The following is a 20,367-nucleotide window of genomic DNA, read 5'->3' as shown; positions in this document are numbered from 1 at the left end:
TTTCATGTCTCTATGCTGAAGAAGCATACCCCAGATGCCACCCAGGTGATTGAGCCCCAGTCGGTACAGATCCGCGAAGACCTCAGCTATGATAGTCGGCCTATTCAGATAATAGACCGAGCAGTTAAGAAATTACGGAATAAGGAAGTACCATTAGTCAAAGTCATTTGGCATAGTCACACAGCAGAAGAGGCAACTTGGGAGACAGAAGCCAGCATGAGACAGAAGTACCCAGAATTGTTCTAAGTTCAAGGACGAACTTTTTATAAGGTATGGGGGATTGTAATGCCCGAAAATTCTCAAACTTGCATAGAATTATTCTATGATTTTTCTGGAATTTTTAGATATTTTGCCGGAATTTTTCGAGTAGCGGAAGTAGCAAAAATAATTAGAACCACAAAATAGCTTAGGCGGAAATCGAACCCGAGACCTATGGCTTAGGGATAATGTTGGGAACCAGTTGAACCCAGCAGGGCCGTGCTGAAAGGAGAGGGAATCAATTATATTTATAATTGGTTTGGCCGAATTAATTACTTAGTATAAATAGGAAGGTTAAGTTGGGGTTGGTTTATTTTTGAGAACTTGGTTCGGCAACATCCTTTTCCACCGAGACCCAACACCACCGCCGCCTCTCCCTTCTTCTCCTCTTCCTCACGCACGGCACACCAAGCCCCAAGGGCCAAGGGAACTTCTTCCGGCGAGATCTTCGATACGAGGACGTTCCCCTTCGCGAGGAGAGCACGTAGACGCGAGCGGATCGTTGAGAAGATCATCTCCACCGGAACTCTAGCGATTAGAATCGTAAGAAATTACGAATAGGAGGTAAGAAACCCCTCACCTGCAGTATAATAGCTTCCGTTTGAGTTTTTATGCTTTAGTTAGGGTGTATGCAGATTTTTATCGATATCTAGGGTGTATTTAACTCTCTTCGCAGATTAGGGATTTAGTTGAGCACCTCTAGATGGGCCGGACACGTTTTCCCTCTTCAGATAGGAGGTTAGACGTTGTTGGGTGCCTAGAGGTGGTCTCCCTAATAGGGAGAAGAGTTAGGGCATCCTAGGTGCTCGATTAAAGGTCTAACTCAGTACTAGACAGCTTAATTAATTTATTAAATGCACTAGAAGCATTTAAAACAGCAAATTAGTTTTATTCTAGCTTATATGGGACTACGGTCCAATGGGTGGGCTCCCACAGTTGCCTCGAGGTTTAGACAACCTAGCTCTAGGTTCAGATAACCTAGAAACAGCAATTTAGAACAGTTTAGCTATACTCAGTATTTTACTTTTCAGTTGGCACTGTACTGGATTAGATATCCATTGGGCTGGGCTCCCATAGTCGGTCCCTAGGTTTAGATAACCTAGTAGCTCTACTAAATTCGGGGCTTGCAACCCCGGGTCTAATTAGAGATGCGCGCATAGCACGTACAATTGCCGGGCCCTCAGCAGCATGTTTAGTATTTTCACTTACTATATGTATATGGTTTTCAACCTTTCAGAAATTAGTTCGTGAATTCAGTACAGTTCTAGCAGTAGATCAGTATTAGCGTAGCTCAGTTCTTAGTATCAGCTTAGTTTTTCCCTGTGAATATGCATGATGACTTTATGTTCAGCTGTAGATATGCCATGATTGTATGTTTATATGCCATGCCATACTTAGTTTATTCAGTATACCCAGTATATGTTTTAACCAGCATGATTTAAAATCATATTTGCATCGTTGCATGTTTTTGTGAGGTAGATGGTTTCTTACTAAGCTTTTTAGCTTATAGATACTACTTTTCTTATACTGCAGATAAAGGTAAAGGAAAAGTGGACCAGTAGCGGAGGCTGGAGGTCAATGCAGATCAAGATGTGTGTGGCAGGAACTGGAATAAAAGATTCTAAGGGATTTTAGCAAGTTTTATTTAAGCATCAGAACTTTACAGTATTTTGTTATTGCACTCTAGTTGTTAATCACTATGAATTAGTTAGCTATGCACTCTATTATGATTAGAACCCTTCTCTTATGATGTGAGAATGTTGGTTGCCATTGTTAGAGTGTTTCCTAGCCTTGTTAGAATTGTTGTGTGAGGTTTTGGCACGCCAAAGTGCTGAAATCAGAGTTCCCGGGCGAAATCAGAACTCTGATCGGTCTCCAGACCGATCAGGGCCTGGGCAGTGCCACTGGATCGGTCAGCCGACCGATCCAGACAGATACAGTATGCTACTGTATCCTCCTGGATCGGTCAGCCGACCGATCCAGCACGATCGACCGATCCAGCACGATACAGTAGCGTTCCAGGAGAGTTTCAGGTGCCTGGATCGGTCAGCCGACCGATCCAGACATACCTGGATCCGTCTGCCGACCGATCCAGCCACACCTGGATCGGTCTGTCGACTGATCCAGTTGGGAATAGAACGACCGCAACTCCGATCGGTCTGTGGATCGATCGGCAGGTCTGTAGGTAGTTGGGAAGTTTAGTTTCTAGTCCCTAGCTCAGTTGGGATGTTCAGTTTCCCCTCCTTACCATATGCATACCAGCAAAGAAGGTCTTTAGACCTTTCTTATCAGTTGTATCCGTCCTCAGTAGAGTAAAATTTTAATTAGCCCAGCTTTCCGCGAAGTATAGCATAGCATAACTGTAGCGATCGGCCTTACAGCCTAGCACCCAGAAGGTGGGTCGTTACACCCTTGAAGGCGCCTCTAAGCCTGGTTTGAGGCGCCTCCAGCTCCGTCCGAGGTGCCTCCAGCTCCGTTCGAGGTGCCTCCCGCCCTGCTGTGTGCGCTGCATCTGCCTTGCACCCAAGGCACCTCAAGCTCCATGAGGGTGTCTCGAGTACAGTTCATCCGAGGTTAATCTTGCTCCTTTGTCCCTGCAAAACATGTTAGTCCACAAACCAACCATATATCTTGTAAAACAAAGTTAGCACACACACTAAACATAATAATATAAAAGTTTGACAGTCATGGACTGTCCGGTTCTGACTTCTAATTTTCGACCGAAAACCCTAGGTCGAATCGACGCCTACTGTTCCCTCTTCCGGGGAACGCGTCCTCACCTACTCCACTTAGGAGAATATACCTAATGCCAGTCCAGTCCTTCAAACCGACTGGACTTTTCTCCTAGGGTTACCACCTCCTAGGATTTTTCGCCACCTAGGGTTACCACCCCCTAGGACCTAAGGTTACCCCCCTTAGGATTTCCACCACGTAGGGTTACCACCCCCTAAGACCTAATGTTGCTGTCCCTTAGGGTTTTCCTCCACCTAGGGTTACTACTCCCTAAGACCTAAGGTTACCTCCCCTTAGGGGTTTCCACCTGCCTAACCATAGTTAGGACTTTCCTACAAACTCATTCAGTATATCAGATAACAAATAACCTTAACATTGAATCTCTTTACCATTATCAAAACTAAGGTTCGATCGTTGGATGCTTCCCGCACCAACAATCTCCCCATTTTTAATTATGACAACTGAAATTCAAAGTTAAGAAAAGAAATACAATAAAAAAATGTTATAAAGCATCTCTAGCATAAACATAAATTTGATAAATTTAGCACAAGCATAAATTTGATATAAAGCTCCCCCTTAATAGAAGTTTATAAAAGCTTCCCCTTAAAAAAAGCTCCCCTGAATTTAAAATTTTGAATTTTCTTTGAATTTGAATTTGAATTGAATTTTTCTCTACTCTCCCTCTTTGCCATATATCAAAATAAGCAAGAGAGTAAAGAAAAAAAAAAAGAGAAAGTGATAAATGACCTTATCTAGTTTTGAGAAATCTTATCTTTTCAAAAATAATTTTTATCTTATCTTTCAAAAATAAAAATAGAGATTTTAAATAAGAACTTAGCTTTTAAAGAGGGGAATTTTTTTTAGAAAAATAAAGGATTTTTAAAGAGGGTTAATTTTCTTGTAAACCATTTAGCTAAGTAAAAAGTTGTCACAAATTTTGAAAGCTTTTTGAAGAATACTTAGTGAAATTTAAAAAGTTTTGAAAAACACTTAGCATAAAAAAAAACTTTTTTCTTTTAGAAATTACCGAAAAACTTTAGTTAAGAGATAGTTATTTTAACTTGAAATATAACTTAGCTAATTTTGAGGAACTTTAGAAAAATACTTAGTTAGATTTGAAAAGCTTTAAAAAGAACATATTTAAATTTGAGAAAACTTTTGAAAGAATACTTAACTAAATTTTGACATGCCTTTGGAGAATATTTTAAAATGATTTTGAAAAGCACTTAATTTGAAAAACTTGTAAAGTTTTAACTAAGACCAAAAAATTGTTCCTTTACACAAATTCCTAAAGTCCAAGCATGAGTAAAAATATCACTTAATACTTAATTTTCTTGGCCATATGTCTAACCATTAGCTACTAGCTATTTACCAAGAGAGCAACAGTTTTCACTTGGTTAGTCAAGTTAAGTTAGTGATCCAGTTATATTTGACTAAGTCTGGATAACTTAACTTGATTACTTGTATTTGGTATTTAACGCCCAGACTTATGTCGATGCACAAACATAAGCATTCTTAAGTCCAGGCAGTACCCTATGCATCTCACACCATCCTAAGTGTTTTCAAACACATGCAAGTTAACCCTAGGGTGCTTGTGAGATGCTCTGGCTGAAACTAGGGGTACATGATTTCTAGGGGGTAAGATCCTACGCTAAACCATATTTTTGAAATAACTAACAAAGTTTGAAATTTTGAAAATCATTTTTCCTAGGATTTTAAAAATCAAAACAGACAACATACTAATTTAATGAACTTAGTATAAGTATAAATAAGTGCTAATCACCTAAACATTACCACAAGCAAAATAAATCCTCTATACATGAAGTAAGTATAGGTATAATAAGTACAATGCAAGTATGATAGAGTATCAAATAGGAGGGTCGCGAGCTGGAGGAGGTGATGGAGGCCGCTCGTGTATATGCAATGCTTGACGAAAGGAGAGAAGTGACCTCGGTCCGTAGTGTACGGAAGCCATCCAAGACCAGCTGATGTGTCAGCGCGGAGGTCCGCTCAAGACGAGCGAGTCTATCCTTAATGCATAAGGAAGTGTAAGGCTGTGCTGACGTCGAAGGCTGGGATGGATTGAGAGGCTCTCCAAATAACTGATCATGAGTGAACTCAAATAACTCCTCTCGTCCCTCAGGTGGTTGAAAGAACTCATCTGGGCTAGGCCACCTCCCTCGGCTGGAGCAACTGGCTCATCCTCTGCTGGATCGGTTGGCGGAGGCCCACCTCTCCATGCTAGGACCCCCTGAGCAGTGATATCTGTTGGAACCCCAAGGTGTTTTGATGTGATCAAACAAGTTAAGTTAGGTCCTGCGTTGTCTAACCCTTGTGTCTAAGCGTGCAGGAGCTTAGGAACACAGGAAGTCGAGCGGAAGATGCGGCTAACGAGAAGGACGACACGGGGAGAGAGCCGACGAGCTCGGTGCATTTGAGGGACGAGGTGTCCGCGGATGAGTACACCGGTGGATGAGAAGAACGTGCGCGGCGTTTGAGGGATGAGACACTGGGAAGGAAGGTTGCTCGAGGAGAAGGCCGGAACTTGGGTTCGGGTGAGCCCTATTCCAGATGGACGAGATCACCCAAGCTAGCCGAGCCAGAGCAAACAATACCAAGACCGAGACGAGCTGAACCGGAGATGAAAAAGTCAACATTTGTTGACTTTGAGCCCTCCGGGGCGCCCGGAACCCTTCCGGGCGCCCGGACCTGGATTTTGACCAGGATTGTGTCAAACACGATCTGATCATTGGGGGATAAAGTTTTATCCCCCCAGGGTGCCCGGAACCCCTTTGGGGCGCCCCGACCAGTGCTATAAATATAGCACTGATCTGCATAGTTAATTCAACGAACTTGTAATTCATTTCCTTCTGCGCTTTCTATTGTTTTGTACTATCAACGTTGTAAGAGGCTACTCCGCCCAGAGGAGAATCAGATAGTGCGCCATCTTTGCCTTGGATTAGCAATCCTCTGATTGCAAACCAAGTAAACCTTCTTGTGTCTGATCCTTTAATTTAGTCTCTTCTTTTTATTATTATAAGTATCTATTAATTAGTCGATATATCTGAGAAAGGTTTTTTCGTTTTATTTTTGTAGAGCAATTCACCCGTCCCCTCTTGCCGACCTCCAAAGGGACCAACAAGTGGTATCAGAGCAAGGCGCTTCAGGAGGACTAACCGCCGATCGAAGCAACGAGATGACCGGACCAAGCATCGTTCCACCTAAATTCGAGGGGAACTTCGAAGACTGGAAGCGTCGTATGGAGGTATTCCTAAGAACTGATTTCGAAATTCGGTTTATAATGAAGTATGGTTTTTTAGCTCCGATGAATCAAGATGGAGAAGAAAAAGAAGAGAGCAATTGGACAAAGAAGGAGCAGAATGAATCTGTAGCAAACAGCCGTGCGGAATATCACCTGCTGAGCGTGTTACTGCCTCAAGAGGTCAACCGCATCGGAAGCTATTCATCTGCTAAAGAACTCTGGGAGAAGTTCCTGGAACTCCACGAAGGTACATCTGAAGCAAAGCTCACGAGAAGAGACATCCTCCGGAACAAGTTGATGAACATTCATCTGGAAATATGTGAGAAGGTAGCCAATCTACATACAAAGGTAAAAGAACTGATTACTGATCTCGAGAACCTCGGAGAAATGGTAACAAATCGGGACAGCATACGCTACGCACTCAACGCGTTTCCTAGAACTCCAGAATGGACATCAATCGTTGACACATACTATATCTCAAAAGACCTGGAGGTAAGTACTTTAGAAGAATTGTTCTCTACTCTTGAATTTCATGAAACCAGGTGTGTAGGGACAACAAAGGAATCAAGTTAGATGATTGCACTAAAAGCAACCAAAAAGGATGAACCCGAGTCAGACTCAGAAGAGGATCAGGAAGCGTATATAGTAAGAAACTTTAAAAAGTTTTTTAGATCTAATAAATTCAAAGAAATCCAGAATAAAAAGAATCCAAGAAATAGAAGAAGGGTTCGTTGCTATGAGTGTCAAAAGGAAGGACACCTAAAAGAAGATTGCCCAGAACTAAAGAAGGACAAAGGCAAGATTCCCAAGAAGCACAAGAACCTAAAAGCTACTTGGGACGACACTTCTTCATCTGAGTCCGAGATTCAAGAATATGCCGGGATAGCACTGATGGCAAGCTACGAAGGACAAAGTACATCAGAACCCAGCATCGATGAAGGGGGAGCGACCTCAGATGGAAGTAGCGAAGCAGGGGGGATTCAAGCTTCAAGTCTGATATGGTAAGTGAGGTATGCCTCTTACCCCCTGATGAACTTTACTTTGGTTTTAAGACAATGACAAAATCCATGTATAAATTAGAAAATAAAAATACCAAATTAGAAAATGAAATTTTAGAAACAAAAAGAATTTTGGCAAAATCATGTCTTATAGAGGATTTTGAAAAATTGAAAATCGAAAATGAAAAACTAAAAGAAGAAATAGAAAGATTGAAAAAATCTAATGGTTCAAATATTTCTACTTTTAGAAATTATAGAGGTTTAAATTGGTATTATAGATTTCATCAAAGTCAAATTAGAAATATATCAAAAGTCTATGTACCTAGGAAATACTTGGTTAATCCTGTAGGTAGGAACCTCTATTGGGTTCTAAAAACCTGTTTAATTTAAAATTAAAATTAGACTTAGCAATTTCAGCAAGAAAATTAAACAACTAATTTCTTTATGAGGCTTTGTCTAAGGAAATGGTTATTGCTCCAATAACCAAGAAGGCCTAGTACCTCGCCACGACCTGGAAGCCAAGTATAGAAATGAAAAGTTTAATTGACTAACTGAAAAAGCATTAATTTAATTTACTTAATGCTTTAAAAGAGTTATTTAATTTGTGTTAGAAAATATTTAAAATTGATTTAGAAATTTTTTTCCCTAGAATTTTTTTTTTAAAAAAATTACCTTAGAATTTTTTTTTAATTGCCTTAGAATTTTTTTTTACTTATGGAATTTTTTTTAAGGAAATGTTGAAATAGGTTTCAAACTTAAACTTTAAGAATTTTTTTTTACACTTATGATTGTTTTTCTGCAAAATGTTTTACTTAATTTTTTATTGATTTTTTTTTCGAAAGAAAAATTCTGAAGAGTGTCTTTACTTAGACATTTTGCTTAAATTTTTTTAAGTAAGAATTTACTTTAGACTTGTTTATAAACCCCAATTTTTATGTGATCAAAGGGGGAGAAGTATGTTAAGTCTAGGGGGAGGTAATATAATTTTTCAATTGAAATATATTTGGACTTATTTGAATATTAACTATTTTTATTACATCTGTTTTACCCTAACTTAACTTGGGTTGCTCACATAAAAAAGGGGGAGATTGTTGGAACCCCAAGGTGTTTTGATGTGATTAAACAAGTTAAGTTTGGTCCTGGGTTATCTAACCCTTGTGTCTAAGCGTGCAGGAGCTTAAGAATACATGAAGTCGAGCGGAAGACACGACTAACGAGAAGGACGGCACGGGGAGAGAGCCGACGGGCTCGGTGAGTCCGAGGGACGAGGTGTCCGCGAAAGAGTACACTAGTGGGTGAGAAGAACATGCGCGGCGTTCGAGGGACGAGAAACCGGGAAGGAAGGCTGCTCGAGGAGAAGGCCGAAGCTTGGATTCGGGTGAGCCCTATTCCGGATGGCCAAGATCACCCAAGCTAGCGGAGTCGGAGCAAACAAGACCCGGACTGAGAAGAGCTGAACCGGAGATAAAAAAAGTCAACATCTGTTGACTTTGGGCTCTGGGGCGCCCGGAACCCTTCCGGGCGCCCGGACCTGGATTTTGACCAGGATTGTGTCAAACGCGATATGATCGTTGGGGGATAAAATTTTATCCCCCCAGGGTGCCCGGAACCCCTTTGGGGCGCCCTGACCAGTGCTATAAATATAGCACTGATCTGCACAGTTAATTCAACGAACTTGTAATTCATTTCCTTCTGTGCTTTCTATTCTTTTGTACTGTCAACGCTGTAAGAGGCTACTCCGCCCAGAGGAGAATCAGATAGTGCGCCATCTTTGCCTTGAATTAGCAATCCTCTGATTACAAACCAAGTAAACCTTCTTGTGTCTAATCCTTTAATTTAGTCTCTTCTTTTTATTATTACAAGTATCTGTTAATTAGTCGATATATCCGAGAAAGGTTTTTTGATTTTATTTTTGTAGGGCAATTCACCCCTCCCTCTTACCGGCCTCCAAAGGGACCAACAATATCTATATGCGCTAATCTAAGATGACGCTGGCCAAACTCATCATAATGTGTAAGGGGAATAATCGTCCCCCGAGTCACATCTTTGCCCTCTACCGTCGAGAAGATGGAAGTCAACACATGGAAATAGGGCATGTGGACTACTCAGGATGTGACGAGACTAGCCGCATGAATAATGTTATAGAACATGTGCAATGCAATAAAAGAAAGAATGAGATGAGCGCATCTTCAGAACGTCCCGAGATGTGATGGGTAGAATGCATGCAGTCAAGACTCTATACATGATGTAGTCCTGTACCCTAAGAGACATCGACCTGAAGTCAGAGACTCCAAGTGGTCTCTCCCCCCCCCTCCCAAAAAAAAATACTCATAGAGTGTATCTAGAGTAATGTGGGAGTTAGGGCTCGCCAAATGGCAGATCCCTACCAGGGTAGCTTAGGGAAGGGCATGCTGACTGTCTAAGCTCTAAACTAGTATGTAATAAGGAAGGAGTAAACTGGATGCCCTTTCCATCAACTTTGGTGGAATAGACCAAATCATCAACCCTCTCAAGGTTGTTGTATAACTGGGCACATAAATCTTGGTTTACCGCATTACTGCAGTAAACCAGTCTATCCAGGTGATAGTGTGTAATCATCTGAATGACAGGCTGACAATAACTAGTGGAAAAGGTCTACTTAAGTATCTACATTTAATCACAGAGTATGAATGCTCAATGAAACTAAGCCTATGCTGCTCAGTGGGGAATCTAGCATCGGCAGAAGGGGCAGTGCCCGATGTGGATGCAACATTGCGTCGTTTCCTAATTTTACCCATATAAGCATAAAATAGTAAAACAAACACAACAAACATGTATAGGATGATTTAAAATAGATTAGGGTATACCTAGGAGGTATTGTTGGGTTTAGATGAAGAAAGCTTGGGTTGAAGGCGCCTTGGATGGGAGAAATCGCCTTGGATTCGAGTGGAAATGTTGAGAAGAAGACGAACAGAATACGTTGTGTTCATGGAAAAAATTTGATGTTGAGGGCACCTTCAACGAGCTTGAAGGCGCCCTGAAGGCGTTGTCGGAGGTGCCTCGGATATGGTCTGAGGCGCCTTAATGTAAGTTGGTGGGACTTTTCCCGCCGCTTCTCGAGGGCGCCTCCCTTGTGTGGGAGGCGCCTCCGAGAGACACCCACGTGTTTTTAAAAAATAAGTTCTTAAAAGATTTTTAAATAAGTTTTTAAAAATTTTTTAAATAAGTTTTTTAAAAGATTTTTAAACAATTTTTAGAAGGATTTTTAAACAAGTTTTAAAAGATTTTCAAATAAGTTTTTAAAAGATTTTAAATAAGTTTTAAATAGATTTTTAAATAAGTTTTAAAAAGATTTTTAAAATAAGTTTCAAAAAGATTTTTAAACAAGTTTTTAAAAGATTTTTAAACAAGATAAGTTTTTAAAAAGATTTTTAAATAAGTTTTTAAAAAGATTTTTAAATAAGATAAGTTTTTAAAAAGATTTTTAAATAAGTTTTAAAAGATTTTTAAATAAGTTTTAAAAAGATTTTTAAATAAGTTTTAAAAAAACATTTAAATAAGTTTTAAAAGATATTTTAAATAAGTTTTAAAAAGATTTTTAAACAGGTTTTTAAAAGATTTTTAAACAAGTTTTTAAATGATTTTAAACAAGTTTTTAAAATATTTATAAATAAGTTTTAAAAATATTTTTATATAAGTTTTTACAAGATTTTTTTTGGATTAATTAATTGGATTATTAAGTTAGATTTAATTATTAAGTTAGTTAATTCGATTAAATTATTAAGTTAGATTTAATTATTAAATTGATTAATTAGATTAAGTTCAACCTAGATCCATCTCACTCGATTATAAGTTATCAATCAGGGAACCTTAAGTAGTTTTGTGAGATGGTTATCTTTGATTTAGATTATTTATAAGGATTAATTTACATTTGAGTTAAACATAGGTTTTCCAATTGGTTAATTAAATATACATTTCAAAAATTGGCTCTCAGACTGTGGCGAGGCACTAGTCCTTCTTGGGTATGGGATCATCCACCACTTCTAGACAGAGCCTTTCAAAGAAAATATATATTTAATTTTCCTTTTGAAACCCCTAGGTTTAACTATACAAGTGTAAATTACACCTAGGTCCTTAATCTATCCTAGTCTAAATATGCTCATTACAAGAGAAAAAATAAACACACATCAAAAAATTTTATCTATTTATTAAGATAGTTTTTCTATTGGCTCCCCCTGGATCATAGCCTTGATATGGTCTATCAAGGTAATGGACTTGATCCTTGGGGATCAAATATTGACCAAGTCCAACTTGATTGAACAAGTTAGACTTAGGTACCCATGCTTGGACTATCTTTCTATTCGGTCTATTAATAAGCGATAAATAAGACTGATATTTCTTTTTTGCTTTAAATCCTAGTTCGGATCTACTGTATACGGCTTTCTGATTTCCAAGAATCAAGTCGAGATTCTTGGAACCCAGTGTAAACCGTTCCAATGTAATCCGTTCCAATGTAACTTTCAAATCCTTGATTTGAATTTTTAGGCTGGAATTCTCTTCCTTAAACTTTTGGACTTGAGTTGAGGTTCCAGTCTGAACTGATTCAGTCAAGGATTCGGAATTAGTCACTTCTTTAAGGGAGGTCACCTCCTTTAGAAGTGACTTGATCCGAATGTTGGACTTAGCTAATTTATGCATTAAATTGTATAAACGATGTGTACTTACAGAGGGGTTTGATCTATCGGAAATGGATACGGATCCGTGGCTTCTCTCGAACTCAGTTTCCGATTCGTCCTCACTTTCGGATTTGCTGATTTAATCTCGGGCTGTCATTGCAAGAAAACTCGTCTGTTCGAGTTCTTCGTCGTCGGACTCTTCTGAGGATGGCTCGTCCCAGGTCGCCTTCAGGGCCTTCTTCCTTCTTGGCTTTTTTTGTATCTTTCTGGTTCGGGCAGTTGGCCTTGATGTGCCCCTTCTGGTTGCATCCGTAGCATGCCACCTCGAACTTTACCTTTGAGTTTGGTTGGGCCTCCTTGGACTGAATGACCTTTTTGACATCCTTCTTGTTGAAGCCCTTCTTCTTTCTGTAGAGATTCCTCACCAGGTTGATGAGTTCTACTGTGAGCTCATTGTCGTCGTCGTCCGAATCCAGTTCTTCTTCTAACTCCTGTTCGATTCTGCGCTTTGTTTTAGCTTCCCGAGTTCTTCCTGTACCTGCAACCAAAGTTACACCTTTCTTGGCCGGACGTGAGTTAATCTGTTTATGTAATTTGAATTTCGCAAATAACTCATCTAATTTTATTGAAGAAAGGTCCTTATAAACCTTGTAAGGAGCTACCATGGATGCCCACAAGGTATTCCTTGGAAAAGCGTTTAGAGAATACGTGATTCTTTGTTTTCTACCTTTTGTCTGATTGCATGTACACTGTTGAGTAGGTCTTGTATTTGGGCGTGGAGTTGGCTAGCTATCTCATTTTCCTGCATTTTAATATTATATAGTTTATTAAGTATTAAATCTCTCTTGCTTACCTTGGTGTCGGATGTTCCTTCATGAAGCTCGATCAGCTTCTCCCAAAGTTCCTTAGCACTCGAGAACGGACCGACGCGGTTCAACTCCTTCTTCGAAAGGCCGCACTGGAGGGTCCAGGTTGCCTTGGAATTCGATTCTACCTTTTTGATAAGAGTCGCATCCCAGTCCTCGTATGATATTGGCTTGCCGGTGCCGTCAGTTGGTAGTTGAAACCTGATTTTGACGATCATCTAGACTTCAAAGTGAGTCTGGAGATATGCCTCCATCGAACCCTTCTAGTAACCGAAGTTGTCTCCGGTGAAGAGCGGTGGTCAGGCGGTGCTATAACCTTCTTGGAGAGCCATTTGAGGATCTAGCATGAGAAAATGAAAAAACGAACGTATCCCAGGACTTGATCCTGGATTAGTAGTGCGGGATTAAGATAAGAGTAAAAGACGATCTTGAGTGGTGTTGCACTGACTTCGAGACAAGAATCCGATTGCGAAAAAAATAAGATCGGAAGATGGGAAGAATACCGATTCCGATCTCCTTCAAAAAATTGAAAAGACACCACAGAAAAAGTGCTTGATTGGTGGTTGCACCAAATCGAAGCTACCCCGCTCTGATACCAATTGTTGGATTGAGATGCGCTAGAGGGGGGGGGGGGGGGAATAGCGCTCATGGCTTTCACGCGTTTTGGATTCGAAAAACTCGACGAGTAATGCAGCAAAAGTAAGAAAACACAATCGCGAACACAAGTTATTTACTTGGTTCGGAGCCTGTGGCGATTCCTACTCCAAAGCCCACATTTGTTGAACGTTTACTTTGGGCAACAACTATAATCACGTAAATAGTTACAACTAAATATTACAATAAATGCAATAAAAGCTATACCGACAACAAAATCAAAATCTCAAAGCTCCGGATCGTCGGGGACTTTTAATAACACTTCCGGGTCGTCTTTTTAGTAGTACACAGGAGAAGGAACACTTGAGAATTGATGATCTGAGCTGCTGGTTGAATACCCCATATAAAGGCTATTGGAGGCGCCTCAAAGCCCCTTGAGGGCGCCTCCAACGAGCCGAGTTAGCCGCGCGGATAAGAACTGAAATGTTCACAGCTTATCTGGTTGAAGGCGCCTCCATCACCCTTGAAGGCACCTCCAAGCCTAGTCTGAGGATCCTCCAGCTCCGTCCGAGGTGCCTCCCGCCCTGCTGCGTGCGCTGCATCTGCCTTGCACCCGAGGCGCCTCAAGCTCCATGAGGGCACCTCGGGTACTGTTCATCCGAGGCTAATCTTGCTCATTTGCCCTTGCAAAATATGTTAGTCCATAAACCAATCACATATCCTGAAAAACAAAATTAGCACACACACTAAGCATAATAATATAAAAGTTTGACAGTCATGGACTGTCCGGTTCTGACTTCGGATTTTCGACTGAAAATCCTAGGTCGAACCGACGCCTACTGTTCCCTCTTCTAGGGAACGCGTCCTCACTTACTCCACTCAGGATAATATACCTGATGCTAGTCCGGTTCTTCAAATCGACTGGACTTTTCGCCTAGGATTACCACCCCCTAGGGTTTTTCACCACCTAGGGTTACCACCCCGTAGGACCTAAGGTTACCCCCCCTTAGGATTTCCACCACCTAGGGTTACCACCCCCTAAGACCTAAGGTTGCCACTCCTTAGGGTTTTCCTCCACCAAGGGTTACCACCCCCTAAGACCTAAGGTTACCCTCCCCCCTTAGGGTTTTTCCACCTGCTTAACTGCAAACTCATTCAGTACATCAGATAACAAATAACCTTAATTTTGAATCCCTTTACCATTATCAAAACTAAGGTTCGATCATCGGGTGCTTCTCGCACCAACATTAACTTGTTTGATCACATCAAAATAACCTTGGGGTCCAAACACTTGGGTTAGTTACTGTTGGGTTTTTCAGGTCGCGAAAACCGCTTTTTCGCGTCGCGGAAACCCCGAATCACCCTAGCCATTGGATCCGTGCGAAGAAAAAACTTTCGAAAAACAAGTACGAGTTTCAAACAATGATCTACAATAGATCTACAAAGGAAAAACCATTTATACCTTCGATGAGTGCCCTTTTCGTAATCCCGCAAGTCCAAGGTACGTTGGATCTCGAAGTTGTCAACGTAGACAACTCTCTAGTGATATCCACACGAACAAGGTATGCTCTCTAACACACAAGGATGGAGAAGAGAGTACCCCAAGTGTGCTAGCACTTTCTAGGGCTCTCGGATAGGATTTGGAAGAGAGAAAAGAGAGAAAGCGAAAAGGAATCTTATACACTCACTAGTAGTATCCTCCTTTGTGACCTTCACTTTCTCTATTCTCTTGGAACACAACTCACATATCTTCACCCTCCATGAAACCCCACGGCAACAGTAGTAAGGAGGAGGAAGAAGCTAAGGAAGAAGATGAAGCATTAACCCACATCAATTGCCACAAAACAAAACCTCCTTTTGCATTAGTGTGTCCGGCCACACCATTGTAACCTCCCCATTTAATGTGGCCAGCCACATTAAATGAAATGGGAGGTGTAACCTCCATGAGGTGGCACACCTCATGAGGTGGAGATGATGTGGCTGCCATGTAGGATGAGTCATCCTCCATGAAGTGGCAATACATTAAGTCAAACTTGATGTTTCAACTTCCCATTTGGCCAAGTCAAAATTGACTAATTTTTCTTCCTTGTTGAGTTGAATCCAACCTTTTGACTCAAGTCAATTTCAATCTAATGAATCTCAATTCATTAATATAAATTGAATCAATGAATCAAATTTAAATTAAACTCATTCAATAATTGAATCTAATTGAGTCTAACTCAATAAGTCTAATTTAAATCAATCCGAATCCAATTGGTTCATCATATGAACCTAATCTCCATCCACTTGTTCTTTGTGTGTGACCCAATAGGTTCTTGTAACGTTGGCAATGTTTCTAAACTCCTTTAGAAACATAAGCAATGAGCGGCATCTAACAATACATCATTGCTACCCAAGTTACAAGAAATGTTGAGATCCAACATCACCTTGTGACTACTAATTGTGACTCCTCACAATATATGACAAGTGTCCTTCTATCCTAGACATCTAGATTGATCAATGTGAGGCATAGACCGTGTCATCCTTTGACCAATCTAAATCTTGAACTCCAAGTAGACTCACTAAATCAAATGAGCTCAATATCCTATATTGACTCATTTGGGCATGGCCATGCACTTCGTGGTCTCACTCTATCAAGAATACCGATGTCTCTCTCGTCATATAGGAGGGATAGATCCCATCTACATCACTCACATCCCTCTGCATAATTCGTTACATACCTAGTAATCGCCTTTATAGTCCACCCAGTTACGGGTGACGTTTGACGAAACCAAAGTACATAACTCCTTATGTAGGGATCCATGGTGACTTCAGGTCTAAGGACTAGTAGTCATACTAATAGTCACATGAGAAAGTATATGACACTCATATAACGATCCATGATACTTTCTCATGGCGGGTCATTCAGTATACATTTTCTAATGCATACCCATGTGTCAACTTGATATCTCTATATTCATGACTTGTGAGATCAAGTCATCGAGTTGACCTACATGCTAGTCTTATTGCATTAACATTGTCCCTGAATGTTAATACTCGACTAGGAATGATTTAGAGTAGTGTTCCCTATATCATCTCACTATCGGTTCAACTAACCGATTGATATAGGTAAGAACCTTCTACTCAAGGACGTTACTATACTTAGTTTATTTGGCACCAATACAAGTAAGTATAATAACCAAATGCCTTTATTTATATAGAATATGATACAACAAGTCCAAAATACAACCATCAAATGATTGGCTCTAGGGCTCTAGCTAACAATCTCCCACTAGTACTAGTGCCAATCAGTGTAGGCTCTAAGCCCCAATGACCTAGTGTGACCATCATGCTTCCTCTGTGCCAAAGCCTTGGTCAAGGGATCTGCGATGTTAGCCTCTGTAGGTACTCTGCAAATCTTCACATCTCCTCTCTCGATGATCTCTCGAATGAGATGGAAGCGCCGTAGTATGTGTTTGGTCTGCTGGTGTGAGCGAGGTTCCTTCGCCTGTGCTATAGCTCCATTGTTGTCACAATAGAGCTCAATAGGGTCAGCAATGCTAGGAACCACCCCAAGTTCAGTGATGAACTTGCGAATCCAAACTGCCTCCTTTGCTGCCTCTGATGCAGCAATATACTCGGCCTCTGTCGTAGAATCAGCTACTGTGTCCTGCTTCGAACTCTTCCAGCTCACAACACCACCATTAATGCAAAACACGAACCCTGACTGCGATCTATAGTCATCCTGGTCGGTCTGGAAGCTAGCATCACTGTAACCCTTTACAGCTAGCTCATCATTGCCTCCATATATCAAGAAATATTCTTTAGTCCTTCTTAAGTACTTAAGAATATTCTTGACCACTATCCAGTGACTTTCACCTGGATCTGACTGGTATCTGCTCGTCATGCTCAAAGCATACGAGACATCAGGTCGAGTACATAGCATGGCGTACATGATCGATCCTATGGCTGAGGCATAAGGGATCTGATCCATGCGATCTCTCTCCTCTCTAGAAGAGGGACCTTGAGTCTTCGAAAGACTCACGCCATGTGACATCGGCAGAAATCCCTTCTTGGAGTTCTGCATGGCAAACCGAAGGAGTACCTTGTCAATGTATGTACTCTGACTTAGGCCAAGCAATCTCTTAGATCTATCTCTATAGATCTGTATCCCTAGAATGCGGGATGCCTCACCTAAGTCCTTCATTGAGAAACAACACCCTAGCGATGTCTTGACAGACTGAAGCATAGGGATGTCTTTCCCAATGAGCAATATGTCATCCACATACAATATGAGGAAGACAACTATGTCCCCTACAACCTTCTTGTAGACACAAGGTTCATCTTCATTCTTGATGAAACCAAACTGTTTGATTGCATCATCGAATCGAAGATTCCAGCTCCGAGAAGCTTGCTTTAGTCCATAAATAGACCTATACAGCTTGCATACTCTGCTAGTATCTTGTGGATCTACAAAACCCTCGGGTTGTGTCATGTACACATCCTCAGAAACGCGGTTTTGACATCCATCTGCCATATCTCATAGTCATGGTAGGCTGCAATAGCAAGCATGATCCGAATGGACTTAAACATCGCTACTGGAGAAAAGGTTTCATCATAGTTAATACCATGAATCTGCTTGAAACCTTTAGCTACCATGCGACCCTTATAGATAAGTCCATCCATGTCAGTCTTTCTCTTAAAGACCCACTTGCACCCTATGGGTTTTACCCCTTCAGGTGGATCAACCAAAATCCAAACTTGGTTGGTGTACATGGATTCCATCTCGGATCTCATGGCCTCTAGCCATTTCTCGGAATCTGGTCTCATCACAACTTCCTGATAGGTGGTAGGCTCATCCTCTATGAGCATAACGTCATCATGGTCAGACAAGAGAAATGAGTATCTCTCTCTAGCACGTCTCTATCCAACAAGAGGTATGTCTACATGAATCGGTTGTTGTTCCTCAACTCCTTGTGGAACAACATCATCCACAACACTTTGTGGTTCCAGTTCAATTTCCATCGAGGCTTCAGTGCTATTGTTCGCATCTTGAACTTCTTCAAGATCGAGCAGCTCCCACTAGTCTTTCTAGAAACCAAGTCTCTTTCTAGAAAGACCCCAGTCTTTACCACAACTACCTTGTGCTGACTGGGAATGTAGAAGTAATATCCCTTAGTTTCCTTGGGATATCTAATGAAATAGAACTTGTCAGATTTGGGTCCTAATTTGTCTGAGACTTGACATCGTACGTAAGCCTCACAACCCCAAATCCTCATGAAAGACACCTGGGCATCTCTCCCAGTCCATATCCTATATGGTGTCTTTATCACGGCCTTTGATGGAATTCGGTTGAGTATAAAAGCTGCCGTGTCTAGAGCATAGCCCCAAAGGTATGTTGGAAGATCTGTGTGACTCATCATGGATCGTACCATATCTAATAGGGTACGATTCCTCCTTTCGGATACACCATTCCACTGTGGTGTTCCAGGAGGAGTGAGTTGGGATAGAATCCCACACTCAGCTAGGTAGTCACGAAAGTCATGGCTAAGGTATTCTCCACCTCGATTAGATCGAAATATCTTAATACTCTTGCCAAGCTGGTTCTGTACTTCATTCTTGAATTCTTTGAACTTTTCAAAGGATTCTGACTTATGTGTCATCAAGTACACATAACCATATCTACTGAAGTCATCAGTAAATGTGATGAAGTACCTATAACTGCCTCTAGCAGCGACATTGAAAGGGCCACATACATCACTATGAATGAGTCCTAACAAATCAGTCGCTCTCTCGCTGTGCCCATTAAAGGGAGTCTTGGTCATCTTGCCTCGTAGGCATGACTCGCATATCTCATATGATTCTAAATCAAATGAGTCCAGCAAACCATCCTTATGGAGCTGGGATAAGCGCTTGTCATTTATATGACCTAAGCGACAGTGCCAGAGGTAGGTTTGGTTCATGTCGTTTGACTTGAGCCTCTTGGTATTTATGTTATAGATAGGGCTCTCAAGATCTAGAATATAGAGTCCATTTATCAGAGGTGCACTACAATAGAACATATCGTTTAAATAGACGGAACAACATTTGTTCTTTATTATAAACGAAAATCCTTTCTTGTCCAAACAAGAAACTGAAATTATGTTCTTAGTCAAGGCAGGCACATAACAACAATCATCTAATTCTAGTACAAGTCCAGAGGGAAGAGATAGATGGTAAGTTCCTACAGCAATAGCAGCAACCCTTGCTCCATTGCCTACTCGTAGGTCTATCTCACCCTTCGTCAATGCCCTGCTATTTCTCAACGCTTGTACATTAGTACAAATGTGCGAAGCACATCCGGTATCTAATACCCACGATGAAGAAATAGAGAGGTTGACTTCTATAACATGTATACCTGAAGTAGAAATCTTATTTCTCTTCTTCTTAAGATCTTCCAGATTCTTTGGAGTTACTCTTCCAGTGCCTTGCTTGTCCTTGATATAGGCGACAAAGATGTTCAACCATATCGTAAGCGCTCATCAACTCATGTTGCTTCTGAAGCTCTGAGTTCATGGTTGCGAGCATAAGACAGGACACATCTAATGCGTCATCTTGATGCTTCTTGTAAGCATCTCGGTCTGCTCGCGTAGCAGTGGCAGGAGGAGCCTCCGGAATGGTCTACTCCAGAACGTACAGTTTACGTTCCTGAGTGAGAACTATTCTCAAATTCCTGTACCAGTCCAGGAAATTTGCTCCATTGAGCTTGTCCTTCTTAAGGACAGAACGCAGAGAGAAGATGTTCGTGTTTGACGTCATGACAATTCTACAATAGAAATAAATGCAGAAATAAGTATCATATTCTTAATCATTTAATTAGGCCTTTAACTAAATGATGCTCCCACTGAATTCTATAATTCATGTGGGACAAGATCCACATCATACTAACCCTTGAGTTAGCTTTGGCTAATATGCCCAAGACTTAGTATGATCGGTAGGTAACGATTACCAATTACATCTCTATGCAACTCTTGTTTATAGGA

The sequence above is a fragment of the Zingiber officinale genome, chromosome 6A (genome assembly GCF_018446385.1).
Source record: "Zingiber officinale cultivar Zhangliang chromosome 6A, Zo_v1.1, whole genome shotgun sequence".
NCBI classification, from domain to species: domain Eukaryota; kingdom Viridiplantae; phylum Streptophyta; class Magnoliopsida; order Zingiberales; family Zingiberaceae; genus Zingiber; species Zingiber officinale.
This window is presented reverse-complemented; position numbering follows the sequence as displayed.